The 20,855-nt window shown below is 42.7% G+C and overlaps 1 protein-coding gene across 7 annotated transcripts in view; it reads left to right on the top strand.

The window, feature by feature from the left end:
* FOXN3 (forkhead box N3) overlaps nt 1–20,855 on the top strand; it is a 205,088-nt gene that overhangs the window by 76,140 nt on the left and 108,093 nt on the right. The window lies entirely within an intron of this gene.

Here is a 20,855-nt window from a genome sequence, read left to right as displayed (position 1 = left end):
TAGTGAAAGGGTATGCCTTATGTAAGAGTCCATTGCTATTGCCCTGGTCTGTGTTCTAATCCAAAAAACCATTTCTTTCTTTTATACAAGGAGGGTAATGGTGATGCAGCTTTGTTCCATTTCAGGCGAGTTATAGAGAAACTCTTCAAAGGGCAGAGGCAGATCTGGCATCAGAGGTGAAGGTTACCATTCACCAAAATCCCTGGTGCTCTTTGGGCTCATGTAACTTCTGCAGCTGGTGCAGAGCAGAAGCCCTGGGAGCACATCTTTGCTTTTGGATCTCGGTTGTTGTCTCCTGGCTTCACTGCTGATTCCCCAGCAGCATCTGCAGGAAGAGGCTGTGTGCAAGGGAATGGGAAAGTGAGCAGAGCAGTGTGGGCAGTCCCTTGCATAGCCTTCTACTCTGTCAATCTGCCTGGGAGCAGGAATCAGTTTCCAAAGGGGACCTTCTCAAGAAGCAATGGACTGGATGAATCTTTGGCAAAGTATGAGTATACTGATAAAAATACTGGCTTGCAGATTAATTTCAGAGGCCTTCTCACAGGTTACAGAAATAAATAGCAGGTAAAATCACATAACTCATGGTCTGTCTCTAAAATTGGCTGAAGATCAGAAAGTGAACACTTCACCCTGGCAGAAACAATAGATGCATTCAGCTTTTGTATTTCAATGAGTTAAATTCTGTGATTGTCTTGTAATTTGTTACCCTGAAGCTCGACTTCTCTTGGTGGTGCTGTTCTCCCTGTTTTGTGTGCAATTTAACTTGAAAAGGTCTGGAATAGAAGCTCAAGTAACTCTAGAGGAAGAGTCATACACTATCCCAAACTAGCAACTTTTCATTTTAGATGAGTTAACTTTCTTTTCTACAGAGCTTTCATTTTTAAAGGCTTGACATGTCTATCTTTTTTTTCTTTCTTTTTAAAAAGTTACCTAGAATCCACTGTCCCCATATTACTGATCACACGCTGTATATTTGTATTTTTTATCAATTAACTGCTGTGAAAGCTCGTGTGTGAGATAAAAAAAAATCTGTTCCTGAACTGGATCTTTTTATGTGTAAGCCAAAGTCTTAAATTCTGGTTGGGAAGTGAGACTATAATAACAATGCCACAACAGACTTTTACAGCCCTGTTCCAGACTGTAAGAAATCTTCATACAATGCATTTAAAAAAACACCAAAATAATGTAACTGGCAAGGCATGTGTTTAACTCAGCCATTTGTGTTTTGTTCTGACCCTCTTCCTCTGTTTACAAGTTGACTATTTAGATTTCAGCTTCCTTCCTATGAGGAACTTGTCTTCATGTCTATCTGTCAAATATCCGGCCATCCACTGAGCTCATCTGAACAATACCACGCTGCACTGCTGCTCCGTGGGGACGTGGTGCAGCACAATGCATGGCTGGTCACCTGCCTCTCAAATTCCTCATTACAGCCATGCTTACATGGCCAGACAGCAAGGTGTGGTGGGAGGCCTTGCCTGTGTGAATCACAAGGTGGAGTTTAATGATTCCAGGAAAATCACAGATTTTGAGAAAGAATTTCTTCTACTCACTGAAAATGCTAATAACTGTAGGTAGCTAGCTTTAAGGTGAATGAAAAGGGAATTTCAAATGTAAAATGCACCACAGCAGATCATTCAAGTCTCCTGCTGGGTTTTTCTTGGTGTCCTGGCCAAGGGATGTGGCAGACAGTCTTGAGTGCAGAACTGGCCCTGGGTCAGAGTTGCTGAATCAGGTGCTTGATAGCTAATTGCGGACTTGGAAAGCAGTAAATGTCAACTGATGGCTTTGAAAATACCTTCATGTGTGTGCACACACACTTGGGCTTGGTTTGGTACCTTGCAGCAAATATCTCTGCTGTTCAGAAGGAAGGTGTCCATCTAAAGGGTTCTCTGGTTTTGGTATGGGGCTTGGGGCAGGGGAAAGGGAGGCTTTCATCTGTAAGGAATCATTTTATGCTACTTCTTGCAGACAGCTTTTGCAAATTGCAGGCTTGGGGTCTGCCTGTTTTACTCGTTTTACGTGGAAAAAAGCAATATTTAGCAAATGGCATGTTATGAAATGCTAACAAGATGGGCTCTGGAACATATACAGTATGGGGAAAAGGAGTTAGTGCTGGGAATTGCAGGCATTTGCTGGTTGATGTGCGTTGACACATTGTGAAAAGCTAGAAGCTTTTCCTCTCATAGTTGTGCTTTCCAGTGTTTGTTTATGTAGCCTTTCAGTAATCATTTTTCTAAAAAAAGTTCTGCTGAACACTTAATTCTTTTTTGAACTCCCTCTGCATAGTAGTTTTCTCAGTCTTGAGTTTCACTAGTTTATATTCATGGGGCTAAATATGAATCTAGTCATCTGCAGCTTTTTCTGCCTGCATGTGAATGCTTGAATTTCCTGATGTGAGATCATTGTAATGGAGAGGGGAAAAAAAAAGGACAGGATTAATCACTTTTTTTTTACTTGCCCTGTCCTGGTGCTTTTAGGTCTGGTGTGGAATGTGGAAGAGAGGATTTGTTTTTACATTGCTGCTATTCCACATCAGCTGCAGTGCCATTAGGCTTACCTGGCAAACCAAAATCCTGGCTGTTCGTGGAACTGCAATGAGGCTGATCTGGATCGAGGCAGAGAGCTGGGCTGAAGAAGGGAAAATGCTGAGCCCTTGATTGTACAAACCTCTTTGCATTGAGCTCAGCAGTTTAATAATAGTTGGCCAGAGTATGAAGTTAGCACATGATGGGGAGTAGATGTGGAGTTCCCTGGCTTTGTTTATACTGCCAGACCTGTGAATTCACTTGTTCAGATTAATCCTATTGTGAACGTACAGATCTAAATGTCCTGTCGTCTGTGTCCCACTTAGTAGAGCCCGTTAGTCCATCACTTCCCTACCATCTGGTCCTTGGCTATAGAGAGGAATTTTTCTTGTATATGTGTCTCCATGGCAACGAGTTTGCAGTTGATATGGAAAGTAAGCAGTTGCCCTAGCAACGGAGTTACTGATGTGGCAGCTTCTCTGCTTGCAGGGAAAGGGCTAAGCTAGTTCAGACCCATTATGTAGGTTTGCTGTGATTATAGCTATGCCCACTAGTGCTGCTCGAGCTAAGGGGCGGCTGAAAAATTTTGTTACAAGCCCTATTTCTGCCTCCCTTGAAAATCTGATTTATTCATACAGGGATTCCTGCTTTGAACAAAGGCGGGTAGGATTGTCTTTCCAGGGTGTGTGATGTGTGTGTGCCTTTTATGAATTCAAACTTCCTCAGTCATTGTTATCAGATGAGGGGAAATGATATTTGACCTCGCTGGTTTCACTGCAGTATTTTTGTCTCAGTGAACAGCCCACGGTTATAAAGGTTGGAGCTTTTGTCCCCATGCTTCTCTCTGCTATTCTGCTGGTTTTTCCCTGGTCTCTGCTTCTTTGGGCATCCATCCTATCCTCTTTGTGTCTGCTCTGCATTGTCTGAGATAGGGAAACACACACGTGCTGTGTGCATGCTGAAGGAATTCCAGTATCTGAAAGGTTTATTTGGCACTTATGCTGAGGGATGTCTTAATAAAAACGTAATGAGGGTAAAGGATATGTTTATGGGGATGGGAGAAGAAAATTCTCCTGGCTTGATGTGGAAGTTATTCTTAGAAGTACGTGGTCCATAACTGGGTCACAGAGATCCAGCCAGGCTCCTCCTCCGTCTGGAGCAGGCTCTGGGATCTGAGGACTCCTGAGTGGTCCTTGAGCTTTGCAAGAGCTGATGTCCAGCCTGTCCTCATCTAGTGCACTGTCTCTCATAAGTGCTCTGCCAGGGCATCTTGACAGGGGCCGTGGAAAACCCTTTGGGCATGGGAGACTTTTCAGGAGTGCCTCCTGCAAATGTCTTTCCTCTGATGTGATAATATCTGGGCTTTTGACAGTTAAAATCCTGTGCAAAGATCAGTGCTATCTGCAGTGAGAGGAAAAGGACCCTGCTTGTTCTTTGTTAGAATCTCCTGATCCAGTCTGCATATGCACAAAGGTGAGGGAGACAGGACCCTGTCCTCCCTATTCTAATGTTGCTGAGGTTTCCTGTGAAAGTTCAGTTTCACACTGGGGATAGGAAATAATCTCCTCCGTTTTTAATGTTATCACCTAGACTGATCCAAATAACAGAATTGTCAGAATTTCACTGCATTTATAACATCTGGGGAAGCTAAAGTGAAAAAATACCAAAAATCAAACCCAGGATGATTTCTGGTTTTAAACTGGAATTTATCTAGTTTAACTTGAAATGCATTTTCTTATACTTTTGTCTGTCCTATGAAAAAGCTCTCTAATATCAGAAATTTTCTCCTCAAATTTATGTGCGGAGAAACAAGGGTCATCTCTTTCTAGAAAAATCATAAAAATCTCTAGAACCATACTGTAAATGGAGTTGCAAGATATTAGACAATTTATGGAGAACTTTTCTTGACCCCTTTTGGTTTTATTTTTGAATTGCAAACCCGAGAATTATACAGAATATTTAAATAATAGATTTCCTAAAGCTGTGCATGGAAGTAACACTCTTCATTTCACTGGCTTCCAGCTGCTTGACTTAACATCAGAGCTAACTCTTTCCACAGGAATCTGCCTGAATTAACTGTTTTAGAGCTGTACAAAGCACAAGCAGTTCTTGTCAGTAATGACAGGAGAGCTGGCAATATCCAGGTAATCCTCTGAACCTTATATCTAAGGGGTTTGTGTTATCTTGCTCTCAGATAGGAGAGCCTGCAGGCAGGTGCCCTGCTGTGTAACTGAGGTGTTGGTTGCGCACTGTCAGGCCATTGACCCACCAGAGGGCTTGGCCACTTAGGTTAAATAAACTGGAGTAAGGGGCCCCTTCTGTGCCCCTCACCCACAGCCAAGATGATGCAAAGTGTGTTAAGCAGCACTGAAAAAGTGTAGAAAATCAGGAGTGAGCTGCTCTTTACCCATTGGGCTTGGGTTGTGGTGAGGTTGGTGAGGCCATTACCCAGCTGTGTTTGCACTCCCTCACTTCCAACTGTTTACTCCATCACCTTCCTGGCACATGAACTTTTGTGTTTCTCTGACACACAGCTGATCTGGCTGGATTTGTGTTTCAGTCTTCTTTTAATTCTTGTGTTGCTTTTCAGCTTAAGTCCCCAATTCAGGTTACAGTGCAGTCCAGGTGACAGTTGTGCCGACATGACAAGGGGAATAGAGGTGATGAGGAGGCTGGGCATTGCCAGTTGGGATTGCTGAGACAAGCCATTCCTTACAGAAGGGCTGGCAGCTGCATGATGCTTGGTGTGGTAACGGATGTAGTCCCTGTCCCAAGGTAAAGGTAAAACATGAACAGAAGTTTAAATGCAATCGGACACTTTCTTCTGCTGGAGGTGTTTTGGTCCCTCAAGAGCAGGACTGTGCTGTTTGCTGTTCAAGTGGCCTGGGTTAGTGACTCTTCTTGGTGTTTTACAGCAGATTTGAAGTGACCAGAGTCTGGGCTGCCGTTCTCATGCATCAACCCTGCTGAACCTGACTGCCTGTTCCCTTTCCTGGGAGGTGAAATTGATCTGGGGCTGTATTGGCTGTATTGCAAGCCCCTCTTCAGCTCAGACTTGGCACATCTATCACTATGTAATGAGCAGGCTGAAGACTCTTTGTATTATTTTTGTTTAGGTTGTTTTTCATTGGGCTCGTTTAGCTGGATTCATTTCAGCTCCCTGTTTAGTTCATGGTTACTGTGGTCAGAGGAACACCAGTGTCAGCACAGGCCGTAGGCTCAGCTCTGTTTGATCTGGCATGAAGCTGTGCCTGTGGCTTCCAGCCAGCTCAGAGCTGACCTGGTGACAGCAGGAGAAGATGGGGAGGGGAAGGGGTGAAAGATGCTCTCCCCTTTGAGAGTACAGGCTGCACTTAAACCTCTGGGGCTGCTTGTATGTTCAGTCAGATACACGCTTGGTGCTGGATTGGGTCCGTAAGACACGGGTGAAATGGTTGAACAAAAACTGTACCAGGATGTGTGCACATGTGTGTTTTTTCAAGATTTGTTTCTGTTGCCCAAGGTTCTTCATTTTGGCAGTAGAAGTGGCTCTGTGTGGACCTGTGCTGTGCATCCTCTGAAAAGCTGTTATGGAAGAGGAAAGGATGTCTATAAAATCAATTGTCAGGCTTTTCCCATGCTGCTGTCATTATGTTCTCATCACCTCCTGTGTTTCTTTCCAATTGTCAGAGAGATAATGAAGTGCCCTTGTCACTGCCAGCAAAGGAAGCACTGATCTTGGAGCTTCACTCTGGTTTGAGCACAGGAGGCCTCGCTGATGATGGGCTGAAGGATGTGGGCACACAGGAGCACTTTGACATGTCCATTAGTGAATGTGGCAAGGCATGCCTCCGAGCACCACGCCCACGATGGTGGCTGTACTAACTCCAGCTGTAGCTGAACATCAGAGATGAGCTGGGCTTGCTGGTGTGCCTGAGTGGATGCACTTCTGTCTTGCACTTCAGTTCTTCAGCAAAACATCAAAGGATCCATCTTAATTACTAAATATGTGTCCCTTAGACTTCCCCCTTCCTTTTCTAAAAGGGAGGTGTTTTACATTGTCTGAAAGTGCCCAGGAAATTGTGCTGTGTGGCTCCTTTTCCTGGGTGAAGACCTTGAGAAAAAACATTTGAAAGTCTTGGTTGTAACAGTTGAAGTAGTTGAAAATAATTGAGGAGTTGAGGATACTGTTCAGTCAGCCTGAAGCAGCCTTTGGTTGCTGGAGAAGCCATCTTTCTTTGCTCTGAATTCAGGCAGTTACTGTGTCTCCACTGAACCTTAACTCAGTCCTGCAGCATGATGATATTTCTGGTAGTCATTCACACAACTGGCCTGGCAGGGTCTGGGCAGCAATCTGAAAGTTACTTATACCTGGTCCTTCTGTGTTATTTTCAGCTAATTGCTGTATCTTCATAAGTCTAGTTAATACAAATGAATGGTATAGAATAACAAAAGCCAAAAACCTTATGAAGAAGGGGCTGTGTGTGAGTGTTTTTAATTTAGCTGCTTGTCATTTGTATGTTAAGCAGTGGTGGGTTAGCATATAAAAGTTAGTTGACTTGTGTCATTGCAAGACTGGGCAGACTTGCTCGATGAGGTCACGGTGCAAGCACTGCATGGAGCTATAACAAAGCAATATGTCATGAAGCTCAAAAAGTCCAAGTGCAAGGTGCTCCGTCTGGGCCGGGGCAATCCCAGTTATGAGCACAGACTGGGAGATGAGGTCATTGGGAGCAACCCTGTGGAGAAGGACGTGGAGGATCTCATGGCTGAAAAGCTGGACATGCACCAGCAGTGAGTGCTTGCAGGCCAGACAGCCAACTCTCTGCTGGGCTGCATCCAAAGCAGCGAGGGCAGCAGGGCAAGGAGGGAATTCCGCCCCTCTCCTCTGCTTTTGTGAGACCCCACCTGCAGTGCTGCATCCAGCTCTGGGGCCCCCCATATAGGAAGGACATGCACCTGTTGAGGAGGGCCAAAGATGATCAGAGGGTAGAAGCATGTCCCACGAAGACAGGCTGAGAGAGCTGGGGTTGTTCAGCCTGGAGAAGAGAAGGCTGCAGGAAGATCTCATTGCAGCCTTCCATTACTTAAAGGGGACTTAGAAAAAAAGAGGGAGAGGGACTTTTTATACAGACAGAGAGTGACAGGACAAGGGGGGACAGTTTTAAATGAAGAGATTTAGATGAAATGTTTGGAAGAAATTCTTTGCTGTGAGGATGGTGAGGCACTGGTGCAGGTTGCCCAGAGAAGCTGTGGGTACCACATCCCTGGACGTGTTCAAGGCCAGGCTGGATGCAGCTTGAGGCAGCCTGGTCTGGTGGATGGCATTGCTGCACATGGTGGCTGAGTTGGAACCAGATGGTCTTTGAGGTCTCTTCCAGACCTGACTCTTCTATGATTCTATTCAGTTACTCTTGTGAACACAGATTTGTTTAAGAAAAAGCCCCATGTGGCTGCCTCTGGTTAAGTTTTGCTTAGCAAGCATCTCGGGAAAGATGTGGCCCATGCTTATATGTATTTTTAAGTTAATAAAGCTTTTTATCTCTAAGTAATTTGCTTTTATCTTTTGATACATAGTCTGATATTTTTAATCAGTACAAGTCTGGTAAAGGTCTTCTAGGTAAAGGAAGATACAGAGGAAAGTTCATTTTTATGAGATATATTACAATCTTGCTGGTTTTGCGATACTTTTAGTTTGTCAGTATTTAAGTAGTTTAGAAACAATGAGATTTTGCTTTCTTTAGTAGCAACAACTGGCATGTTATGATTCAGTAGTTAAATTTTGGTCTCAAGGAAAAAGCTATTTAGCTGCCTAACATCTGTCATTTAATCTAACTCCCAGTTAAAGTCCCTTCCCCAACCATTCCTCACCTGTTCCAGTGTCTCAGAGCTGGCTTAAAGCAGGATACCCTCTCAGCTCCAGAGATGAGAAATTATTATGGGTGGGCTGGGGAAGAGAGGAATTGCCAAAATTGATTGTCTGGCAATGCTTCATTGACAAGCAGCAGAGAAACATGGGTGGTTGCTTCAGGTGCAATTATGAGTCCCTGTCCTTGACACTTAGCTCTGACATCCTTAAAGTGGATCCCAAATATGCGCTTGGATGACTTTTTCAGTTTTGTAGCTTAGTTTTTTTTTACTTAATTCCTCTGTGTCTTTTCTCTGGCTTGGAAGAATTTAGGCACAGAAGTAACACCATATGCTTTCTTTAATGGTGTGGGCAAAGGCAGATATTCTGGAGGACCAGGCACGTTGCTGTTGGAGAGTGGCCCTGTGGATGGTTTCAGCAGTCTGGCTGCCCTGGGACTAAGTGGCCTCATAGATGAGGGCAAGGAGTACCTTTCTCAGGTGTGCTGCTTTTAGCAAGAGCTTCCTGAGATGTTTTCACCTGGGGCAAAACCAGCATCCAGGACTGAAGCTCACAGCAATTCTTACCTTTAATTACACAAGAGAGCATAGAGCACTTTGGCTCTGCCATGCCGTCGTATCTGTGATTCCTCTTAACCTGCAGCCTTTGGATCTCAGTGATCAGGTGGCTGGAGCTGCTGAGTTCTTTGGTAGCTGGGGTAGCGTGCCCACACACGCTCATCATCACTGCCGTGTCTGACCATTTATTGCAATGGCAATAGAACAGTGGTTATCCTTTCTGGAGAGTAAGCACATCCATAAGAGTCTTGATGCTGACAAAGTTTATCTACATGCTGGCAAAAAAACTGGCTTTTAAAGACTCCTGAATTTCTTGTAGCTCTAAGTGGTGTCAAACTCATCACTGATAGAGGTCATGTAAGATAAGCAACAGGGGAGGGAAAGAAAGGGAGTGACCTTCCTGCTTTGGCATACAGCTTTTTTTCCTCCTGAATTTTTTTTTGGGTCATTGTTGGCCCTTCTTAGCCTGAAACATTACTTGTTTTTTTTTCTGTTCTTTCACCAGTTTGGACTCCTGCATTCAGAAAAGCTGCTTTTGATTTACTCTTTTGAGTATCAACAACAGAATTGGGACTGAGAGCTGTGGAAAGTAGCTGTTGTGGCCATAAGTGATGCCTCTGGACCCTGCTTAGTTATCCATAATAATAATTTTGGAGACAGTATGTTTTAATTAATTTTGTTAAATTACTTTATTTCTGTTTAGTTGTTCACTTTCCATTCAGGGTCTTATGGAAAATTTGGGAACTAGTGTAGGAATTTGTGGGAGGACTCATTCTAGGGATCCTAAATGTGAGTGGGTTTTTCCTTGTTTCAGTAGAAAAGAAGCCAAATTGCTGCCCTTAGCCAGTGACTTAAGATACCAAAACACTATCTACGGCATGCTGAATTGCTATATTTCATTGCAGCACTGAAGAGTAGCAATTTACCACTAGCTGAGAGCTCTCAGGATTTTGAAGCACTGGTGTAACTTGCTGAAGGATGACTGTTGGTAAGCAGAGGAATGAACAGGCTTCTGTACAGGGAAGTCTCAATGGCATGGAGAATCGTCTGTGGCAGCACGTGGAGCAGAAACTTACTGATGGAATTTTGCATAGGAGAATCCAGTTGAATGGTGAATTCACACTCATTCAAGCTTTGAGCAGAAAATTAGCCTGTGTTCCAGAGCTATGTTTATAAGATCCCACAGCTGCCTGCTTGTGGGAAGGTACTCACTGAGATGAAGCAACTATTATGAATATATTTCTGAGTTTACAGTTGGAAAAAAGTGTCTGCAGTGCAACTTGCAGGGGCTGTGGGGGTTAATGCAAGACTCTAGTGTTAATTGCTGGCATACCTTATCTCAAGCTTTCATTTACATATTTTTATCTCTTTTCCTCACCCTTTCGTGTGGAGAGTGGGAACACACAGTCTCGAAGGTTCTGCATGCTTCAGTAAAAATAGGGAAATCATTCATGAATGTTTTGGTTTTACATTAGCAGGAGGGATGTTAAACATCACTGTTAAGGTTTAGTGGTTCAGAATGTAATAAATGTAGCACTTTTGCAATTAGTTCTCTTGAAATAGTTGAGAAGAACTAAATAGACCTTGCATGGACAAGATCTTCATCTTCAGGACTAGAGTCCTTGCCATGCAGGAAAAGCTGTATTTGAAAGATTCTCCTTTGTACCATTGCTTTGCAGTACCTGGTTGCAGCCTTCTCAAGCCCCAGAAAAACACAGAATCACTGCACTTCCAGAGATCATCACTGCTCCTGGGAGCACTTGGAAGGCTTTTGGAGAGAATGTTTGACAGGTTTAAGAACTGCCTGCTGCTGATGTATGTGGAGCTACAATTATACTTAGGCTTTGGGAAAGTACTGTGGGTCAAAAGATATTCAGTTCTGCAGGAATTCCTTTCAAACATATATAAATACTTATAAATAAATTTACCTGGAAATAATGATATGATTCTTACATAATTCCACCCTTCCTGAAGTACTTGATGACTAAGGGGCTGCACATTAATGGAATCATGGAACATTCTGAGTTAGAAGGGATCATTGAGCCCAGCTCCTGGCCCTGCACAAGACACCCCAAGAATCACACTGTGTGCCTGAGAGTATTGTCCAGACACTTCTTGAACACTTCAGGCTGGTGCTGTGACCACTTCCCTGGGGAGCCTGTTCCAGTGCCCAGCCATCCTCTGGGTGAAAAATCTTTTTCTGGTATAATGGTGTGAGTAGTTTGCTGGCTTTCCTGCATAGCTGAAGTAAGAAGGAATGCTTGGTGTGCATGGAAAGTGCAGGTTTTCAGTCTTCAATTGGGAGAGATGGGAAGCTGGAGAGTCAGGATGTGGCAGAGATGGCTGAGAGTTAGACAAATGCTGGCATTTGTACTGTTGCATGATTTGCTTTGAAGGAGTAGGATGAACTTGTCCAGAATGTTTTTTCCTGTTTTGGCAATTAATGTAATGCATTTATTTTTATGTAATTGCTCAGTACACTAATTTATTTGTGTTTTCTCTCTCGTACTCTTCTATACAAAAGAAGGTTTTCCCCTTCAATGCTCAGGGTTAAATATACAGACCTTGCTTTTGTAAAAGAGTGTAGGTTTGGTTTACAATTTTATATTGACATGTAATACTTTCTAGACTTGTGGCTGCATGGCAGAGAAAGAGGAAAGACGCTATCACAGAGACAAATTGCACAGAAGATTTAGTCTGGTGATAGCTCCCAGCTCTTGAGGCAAACACAATTTTATTGTTTATGATGTGCCTTCCTTTTCTGCTTAAATTATTTTTTTAATCTATCTGTATATGCATGTGTAAATACTATTTATACATAAAAAGCCTTACAGAATTACACTTCTTTTTAGATCATCCAAACACTTTTAAGGTAAAATGGGAGCAAAAATTGGGTTGTCAGATAGAGCTTTCTCTCTGCTTGTGTCTCTGTGCCAGGAAAACAAGATGTTGTCATAGTGGTACATCTTAAATCACAGAATATTCTGTGTTGGAAGGGGTGCACAAGTACCTTCAAGCCCAGCTCTTAGGTGGATGGCCCAGACAGGGATCAAACCTGCAGAATGGTGTTATTAGTGGTACCATGTTCTAACCACCTGAGCTAATATCTGCAATGTTTCCTTGGAAAGGTGTGTTGCCACAACTGCTTACCAGTTAGTGTAAGCAGATGACTCTAAATTAAGAGTCTTAACTAATCTGAACCATCTCTCTTGTTTTTTCTTAAACAAATCAGCATTTAAAATTAAGTAAAACACCTCCACTTTGTCTAATATTTTGTTGTTTCATGTTTTGCTAAAACACCCGTAATATTTCACTGCCTCTTGGGCAGTGCTGCATTTGTTTTGAGGAATAAAGTTCCTTGTTCTTGGCTTAGCAAGTGTGCTTTGATGTGTTATTTGCTGTTAGGTTTTAGAGCTGACTAATTTTGAATTTGGGAAAGCAGAAATGTAATTATGACCCTTTCCATTAAGAGATAAGGTTTTCAGTCATTCTTGTTTGAAAAAAAATAAAGTTTTAATTTAGAAAGCTTTGATTTTCATTTGTAGCAATGAAATTGTAGGAAAGGTCTTGCTTTTTCATCCTTTTCTTCTGTGACTAGGAAAGTGTCTTCCTCCTGCCAGCTAAAATACTTGCATTATTTTAGTTTCAAAGTAAATATGCTTATGATCTAACCACTATTTTAATTACCTTCTGCTCTTTCACCAGCACTCAAGTTGCACTCAGCCTCCAGCAGTATCTAGTGTGCTGAAAATGCATTTGGCTGGGTTGGACTGATGGGACAAGAGTCCATGCCTTAATTATGGTGGAGTTATCCACTTGTGTGCCACATTATCTTATATTTATTCCCTTTGCTATTTATAAAACAGGGTTTGCAAAGTTGTTGGATTGGCACTTTGAATCTTTAATTTAGACACATATTTAAAAGGGGAAGAATTTGCCTCTTCAGTGAACTTGGCTTTTTTTTTGTTTTGACTATATGTTGATTCCTCTTGAATCAGGTGAAAAATTGAAACAGTTTTAGAGTGGTTTAAACAGCTTTTGAGTCCATGCCATGTGTATCTTCGGACTTATTGCAGTGTGGACCAAGACATGCTTTTGTTTGGAAAGGAAGGGAATTTTGCAATTGCTCAAATAAATTTTCTGTTTGTGTTACCTGGCTTTTAAGTTAGACCAAGTATGTTATCATCTAAGGGTGTGTTTGTGTAATGATATGAATGGATATGATAAGAGTGGTGTGGGAGGCTATTTATACAGAGATTTGTATCTTAAAAATTATGAAATTGGTTTAAAAATCACGTTGTCATTTAAAGCAATGAAGGGAGGAGCTGTGTGCTTTATTTTAGAGCCTTTAAGAACTCTTATAAGCTCTTTTATAGAAGCAAAGACAGCTGGAAAGGTTTTTTCATTTGTCCCCCTCCCCCCTTCCATGATTTTGCATCATCTGATGACTTTCTAATAGAAACATCTAGAATACCAACATGCTAAAATGCTATGAATCAGCAACATTAAAGCCAGATTCTGGAGGTTGCAATAAAGCTATGATCTGTCAAGTTTCCTTCAAACTCTTCTGTTAGTGGTGTGTTTAGTATTGCCTGAGAAAGTCTTTTGCAAGAAAAACACAGTAATTACAGAAGTCCTTCACCCTACAGTGCAGATGTCAGCACTGGTGGTCACTGGGTGCAACTCTGAAGAGAGAGGGACCCTTTGGAGCAGCCAGCCCTTTTTATGGGCTGGTGCTTTGGAGCTGGGGTAGCTGGCTTCCTCTTGCAGGGGCAAGCAGTGGTGAGTTTTTACTGCACCAGCATCCTCAAAGGCTGGTTACTGGTTTTCAGCAGGGTTTGGTACATGATGCAGCTCTGAAAGGTAAGATGACTGCTGTTTAAGTGTTTCAGTATTGGTAGGATGAATGGAGTCAATATCAGGCATCCATTCCTTTTTGTTCAGCCTTTAGGTGGGGCCTTCAGCAGTTTGGACTTCATTTTCTAGCTATACATTTTTATCTGTAGGGGTATTTGTATGTTATTTTTGGTTGCTTTTCACCTTCAGCTGTTTAATTCCAATTGCTGTTTTTGTGGTTTCCTTCCTGACACATACACACCTTAGTTCTCTTTTTTTTCCTACCTGCATCATCTCTAAATGTAACTGGTCATAAGTGTCTGTCTGAGGAATGCAGGGACAAGTGCTTTCAGTGTTGTTGCACTGTACTGAAAGCACATTTGCATTTTGAAAAAGAAAAAAAAAATTGCAGCCCTTTTTGAAGCAGGATTTTCATTTGTACACCGTATGCTATTTTTGGTGTGTCAGATATGAAGGCTTCCTGTGTGAAACTGATCAAGAAAAAGATCACAGGAGACCTGGAGCAGTGACTCAGGTCACAGCAGGTCTGGTTGCATGACACCTGTGTCATCAAAATAGCCTTGCCTTGGCATCCTTAAATGAGATCTTCTTTTCCCTTAGATGGTAGATCTGTTCAAAGGCATATTTGATCATGAATAATTTGGTGGAAAAGAGCTTTTTAACTTCTGAGAATATCATATGTCTTCTCTTCCTTGTTACTTCTGAACTCCTCACATCATCATCTGATGTTGGGCAAGTTGTCGATTTTCATCACTGAAGTCTGCTCAGAAATTCTTTCTCCCTGTTTCCTTCCATTCCAAGCATGTTAAGTCAGATAAATTCATACACTGATGTTTAATCACTGATCACTTACCACTCTTGTGCAATATTGATCAGCAGCCTTTTTGTATGCAATGATCAGAATGAGTAATAGCTTCCTAGTAAACACCGAGGAGTCGGAGCTTGAAGGTGGTGACTTAGCCCCATGTAGAAGTTACACGGCTTTTTTCTAGAAGCTTCTAGACTCCATCCAATTTCTTTTCCCCTCCCCTACTCCAAACTCTGTTTCTTTCCTTGTTCTGTTCAAGCCAAGCATCAGTCCTTCTTTCTGTAGATGTTGTGTCTTTCAGCAAGAGCCCCAGTCCTCTTCTCAGGGCTGCTGGTGCTGCTGAGGTTGTCCAGTGTCTCATTTTTCTGAGGAGCCTGTCATTTCTTCTCCAGTACACTACAAACACTCACAGGCTTCCTGTTTCAAGGGGGCGTCCTGTGAACATCGCACCTGAAAATGAGAAATGACGGCTTGGGAGATAATTCAGTTAAAAAGAAGCCAGGGAAAACCCAAATAGGCAGGGCTGTGGTGTGTAGGTTGAAAGCTGTTTTTTACCCCCTGCTTCCTCCCACTCTTTCCTTACTGGGTAAAAGACCCAGTCTGTGTCTGAACTTGCTATTCTGAATAACCTCTTATCTGCACACAGTGACTGATGCTCACATCCTGTTTGCTACCAGCTCAGAACGCCCTGAAGAGGGACATTTTTGTTTCTGCTGGGTCTGTTTCAGTGAGTTTGTGGGCTGGCTGTCTGCTGCTGCCTCTGTCATAGGCTTTTTGATTCTCTCATGAGAATTTGAGGAAACTCACTTTCTCTTTACTGTTTCTGTGAAATAGCAAAATTATTGTGGGATTTGGAATGGCATCTGGAAAAATGAGGTAGACTTTTAAGCAGAGAAATAATTTATATTGAGCCAGAATTTGGTTAAGTATTTAGACTTTGATTAATGCTCTGCTAATGTAGAACTGGTATGCCCAGGAAATAACATGAATAAACCTGTGAATTCTATTCTTGCCAAGATGTAGGTTTTGATTAGGGACTTGCTAGCTTCCTTGGAAAAATTGTAGATTTAAGTACTCCTTTTTTCGCACACCAATGAGTTCAGATATTATTTCACTTATGTAATCACTTTGCTGTGTTTAATAATAAACTATCTGTGCAATTTCAAATCTGTTTTACTGATGATGGTGCTCAGGGAAACTGATTATCCACTCTAAAATACACTTTATTCAGTGGCTCATGCTACAGAAGTTTTCCATGACAAGCTTTGTTGTGTCTGCCACTTACAGTATTTTACCAATTGCAACCTCTGTGTAGCCATGCTTGCAAAAATGCAGTCACCTAAAAAACCCAATTCAAAAAAATCCTGTAGTTGTCTATTTTTGAGATGGCTGTGTGGAGATAAATATTATAGGGAGTGTTCTTACAGTTTTAATGAAGCTTACTGTGAATTAAACTTTAAAGACTAAGCAAGTCCGTCTTCTTGTTCTTTTTACAAGCTTTTAGCTCTGCAGCAAACTTAAAGTGGGAGACAATATATCTGAATGGCTCCCACAATGAAAAGTGTCTGCACTGTTCTTTTTAGCTTACTTCACCTTGAGGACGATTTGGATGAGACCTGACAATGTAGCTTTCTTTCTCACCTGTTCCTCCCTCCCTGACTTGGTGGTAAGGCTGCTCATCTCCTGGGGCTGGGCGCAGATTCCCCAGCTGTGGCACAGTGGGGGCTGGTGCCCTGCACTTCCAGGGAGGGTGAGGGGACTGTGCTTGCTGCCAGGGTGGAAATGCTGTGTTTAACCCACATGCCACAGTGGGGATGCCATGGCCCTGGCTATCTCTAGCCTTCCACGGGCTGGAGCTGGTGTGGGAAGAAGCTTTGTGCACTCACACTCTGCTGCCAGAGGAGACCAAAGGTACAGTTAGGACTGGGAGAGGGTGCCTGTAGTGACCTGTGACACAGCAGTCAGTGGTGACAGGTAGGTGGCTTAGCAGCCTGCTCTCTGTCTCTGCTTGCATGTGTAATTTCCTGGCCATCTTGAGATTGAAGCCTCCCTATGTTGGAAGGCTCCGGTGCACTTGAGGTGTGTTTTTGACTCTCCCTGGAAGACTTCTATGGCCAGCACTCCAGAAGATGCAGGAAGAGGTTATTGCCATAGGTGGTAGTGCTCTGACTCTGCAGCTGGTCCCAGTGAGGGCTTGCTGCTCTCTGGCAGTGTGTAGGTTTCAGTGGTGTGCCTCTCAGGTGAGATTTCTTGCTCCGTTTGCATTAGAGTAAAACTGAGATGCCAAATCCCAGTAGTTGAGGAAAGCCCTTTCCCGCAGGCACTGCAGTTCTAGTCCCACCAGGGTGCCCAGTGTCTAAGAGTGAGTGTGTGTACTGTAGCTGCTGGGTTTTGACCTCCCCACAGGAGCCTAGTTTGCTCCTAGAGCTAAACTGGTCTTTCCCTGGTTTGTCCTCATTGCAGAGCCATTGATCTTACTGTTTAATTTAGGAGGTATTTCTCCAGAGGCTTGTGGTGGTACCTGGTGTTTGAGTGGAAGGAGGATTTGTGTAGGCTGCTTGCAAAAATGCCATGTCGTGGTGAAGTCCCTGGTTTTTTTGAGTCCATGAGGTTTTGAGTTATAACATTTGGGCTGTTGAGGCTCCTGAAGCCAGGCCCTGCCCTGATAAGTTTATGCTGATTTGGGCTGTGTGAACGAGATGAAAACTTCACTGCAGTCATGAGTTGCTTCATTTTGGAGGATGTTTGCAGCATGGGGAGGTGTTTTGTTTTGCTTTCTGGGGTTTCATTCAGCCATGAGAGAGAGTAGGAGGAAAGAGGAAGATAGTAAAAAATAGGTATCTCTGCATCTAGCATAGAAATGGGACACAAGCAGAGTGGAATGTGTATATAAGTAGTCAAAGTAATGTGTGTGTTGATGGATGTGGGTAGCACTGAGGTCTCTGTTGCAGGAGGATGGTTATTCCTCAGCATGTGCCTCTTGAAGGTGACAGGGATCTGTTGAGGCAGCTGAGCGGGGCTTGGGATGGAGCACAGCTTTGTTTCTGTAAATAACCCAGGAACACTTGGAAACCCCACATCCAGGGAACCTCTCAAATGATTTATCAAAGTGCCTGGTTTTTCTCCTCAATCGTGCAAACCAATATTAAACAGTAAGCAAGGAAAAATCGTACATTAAATAAACAGTTATGAGGGAAATGGTGCAAATCCATTAGCTTTTGTCAGGTCTTGCTTATTTCTATTTTTATTTGTCATGGATAATGGATTTAGTACAACCTACTCCCTCTCACACGTTTCTGCTAGCTGTTAACCCCTTCCCCTGGAAATTCACTCGCTGGCTTGTTTCATCATTAATACAGCAGTAAGCAAAAAGTGACCTGTAAACCTTTAGCACAGATATAAGTGTTGAATAATTTTTTTAATATCTGTTTTGTGAAGGGTTGTGTTTTAAAATTGTCCCTAGGTTTTCATATATGATGTAACTCTACATTTGTAAGAAAAGACAGTTTCCAGTTGTAGATAATATGAAGGGCATGGATAACCAGTGGGTATTTAAATGAGTGTACCTCTGATACAAAATTAGCCCACCCCACTAAATGGATTATTGGTCTGGAGTCAGGGGAGTTTTTTTCCTTTCTTACCATGGTTTTTATAGGTGACCTTGAGCACTTCTTTTTATATTCTTTCGTTTCTGCGTCTTCTCAATTTTCTTTTCAATAGCGTAGGGTTAATTACACTTTCCATGTATACACAGAAGTTCTATAGGCTGAAACAGCATTATTAATGCTACTTGCTGCCCAATCTCCCTCAAGTATGCCTGTGATGGCCAGTCAGGATGACAGGCTTGTCTTCTGGGCTCTCCTGTTTCCCAGCCCAGTCTCCCTGCTTCTGTTTGATCTTGCACTTCGTTCCTCCCTTGCAGTGTCTCAGCCTGTCTTCTTCAGCTCCTGGGCTTTGCCTAGCCTGGGGAGACTTTGGGCAATGTCTGGGGTTGCTAGGTACTGGCATGAAACAACATCAACTCTGTATAGGAGGCAGGCATTGTTTAGGGGCAGTTAATGACACTGCTTGCTTCAGCTGCTTGCAGGGTTACTGTGTGGCAGCCTAATAGCTTTATAGGGTGGTTCACATATAAACTCAACAAGGCGATATCTAACAAGCTGAATACGACTCTTGGAGGTGGGTGACATAGTGCAACACCTCCTGAGCCTGTTGGAGGAATTGTTTTATGATGAGAGCAGTGGGAAGCTAATGTGTAGGAGATCCACTGCTGGCTGTTAGCAGTCATTTTGTGTGAGCGTGCCTGTACCAGCGGAACATGCTGGTGTGCTGGAGGAGCAGTGGACCAGCTGTGCCCATGGGCAGTGGGTTACTGTGACTGAAATAATGGTAGAGAATCATTCCAGACCTGGTGTTGACATGCCCCTTGCAGGATCAGGAACCTGGACTCTGGAGACATGCTTTGGGTTGGCAGTCTTGGCTGCAGCTCAGGCTTGCTGAGTGTCTAGGCCATGCAATAGAAGACGTTCCTAACTTCTCTGTTCACAGGAGGGAAAGTGCTGAGGAAAAAGACAGCTTAAAAGCCCATGAATGCCTTCATTTGTGTAAAACCCAAAAGCAGTCAGTCCCGTGCTGCTGTTTCTTTGCTCTGCCTGTGGCAGATAGACAAGGCCACAGGCTCTGTGCCTGTGACACAACTATTGGGGCTCCCTGCAGGTTTGGGGGGGAGTGGGCAGCCTCGCAAGGCACTGCTGCAGAGGGCAGGGCCTTTCACTCTGATAACACGTACAAGCCCAGAGGTACAGAGCAAACTTCTCATATGTCTTGTGCTGGTGAGACTTGAGCTTCTTTAATATTGGAAGACCACTGGACAGTCAGTGTGTATTTGGTAGACACGTTATTGTGTTTCAGGATGTTGTGCTGCATCTTGCCTCTGGAATAAGTTGAGTATTTTTGACTATGGAATGCCACAGCCTTCCTTTTCTCAGCTGTTACTTCTCAGTGCTGATCTGGCCTCTTTATTCCTTTATCATTGTTTATTTATATGCTTGGCTTCCTTTTTGTTTTATTTCATTTTGAGACAAAATAGTCCTTTTCCTCTCTAACCATACTTCCATTCTTAGGGAAGTAATATACCCACCCAACCTCTGCAGTCAGAAAGACAGTTCCCGTTTTGTGACTGGAAGAACAGCAGAGATGTGGAGGTGGTTCATGTGGCTGTATCACTTGGGGAAGAACCAGACCACTTTCATAAAGTCAAATAAGAATAAAGGGTTGATGGCTGGGTTGGTGTCTGGAGTAGCTCACTGAACAAGTGAGCTAAAATACCAAGAGTTGAGTGTGAAAACAAAGACTTGGACTTGCATGACTTGGAGTAATGGATGTTTTTACTTGGAGCAAAATAAGATTTTAAAAGCCCCAACCTTTTGTTTTCTTAAGAAATGCTGATGATTTTTTGATGCAACTGGCTTACTTGGGTTGAACACTGTACTCCAGCAAGCTTTCGAATCAAAACTTTAATTTCATGCACTAGATGAGCATATGTTTATGGTCATGTAATTGTGTTTTAGCTACTCTCTTCTTGTCACGCTTCTTCACCTTTGTGCTTGAGCTCAGCTGTGACTGCTGCTTTACTGAGGAAAGGTTGAAAACATGCAGAAGTGTTTGTGAGGGTTTTGTTATGCTGCATGCAGATACTACTTCAGATTTACTTCAGCTTGGTGTCAAGCTCTCGCCTAACATTACCAAACTTTCCTTGGAAGAGCAGGGGAAATTTCTACTACTCTTAAGTTTGTAAGTCGGGGGATTTTTATGGAAATTAAAAGCTTAGTAAGCAGTTGTCACTGTCATTAAAATCCAGTCAAGGTCTATAGTGCAATTCTTTAAAGCTGGACATAGATGATTTCACTGGTCTGTGCTAGAAATGTTAAAAGAGAATGAAGAAAATCTGCCCTTAAACTGCATGAATAGTTATTTGTAATTTTTATGTAAGATTGCAGTGAATCTGAGGAATGCATTTTGTAATAATAGGAATCGCTGGCAGTGGCTTTGTTTTTCTTTCTTTCAGAATTCCTTCGCTGTTGTACTTCTTAATTTAAAAAAAAACAAACAAAAAACCCCAACAAAACCCAAACAAACAAACAAAAACCAAACCAAACAAAACCCCCAAAAAAAATCCCAGAAAAAAAACCTAGCTGACCTTAGATGATTGAATGCTTTGTTTGTGTATTTCTGCAAATAAGTTCAATTGTTTATAA

This window comes from Molothrus ater, chromosome 6 (assembly GCF_012460135.2).
Source record: "Molothrus ater isolate BHLD 08-10-18 breed brown headed cowbird chromosome 6, BPBGC_Mater_1.1, whole genome shotgun sequence".
Classification (NCBI taxonomy): domain Eukaryota; kingdom Metazoa; phylum Chordata; class Aves; order Passeriformes; family Icteridae; genus Molothrus; species Molothrus ater.
This window is presented reverse-complemented; position numbering and strand designations above follow the sequence as displayed.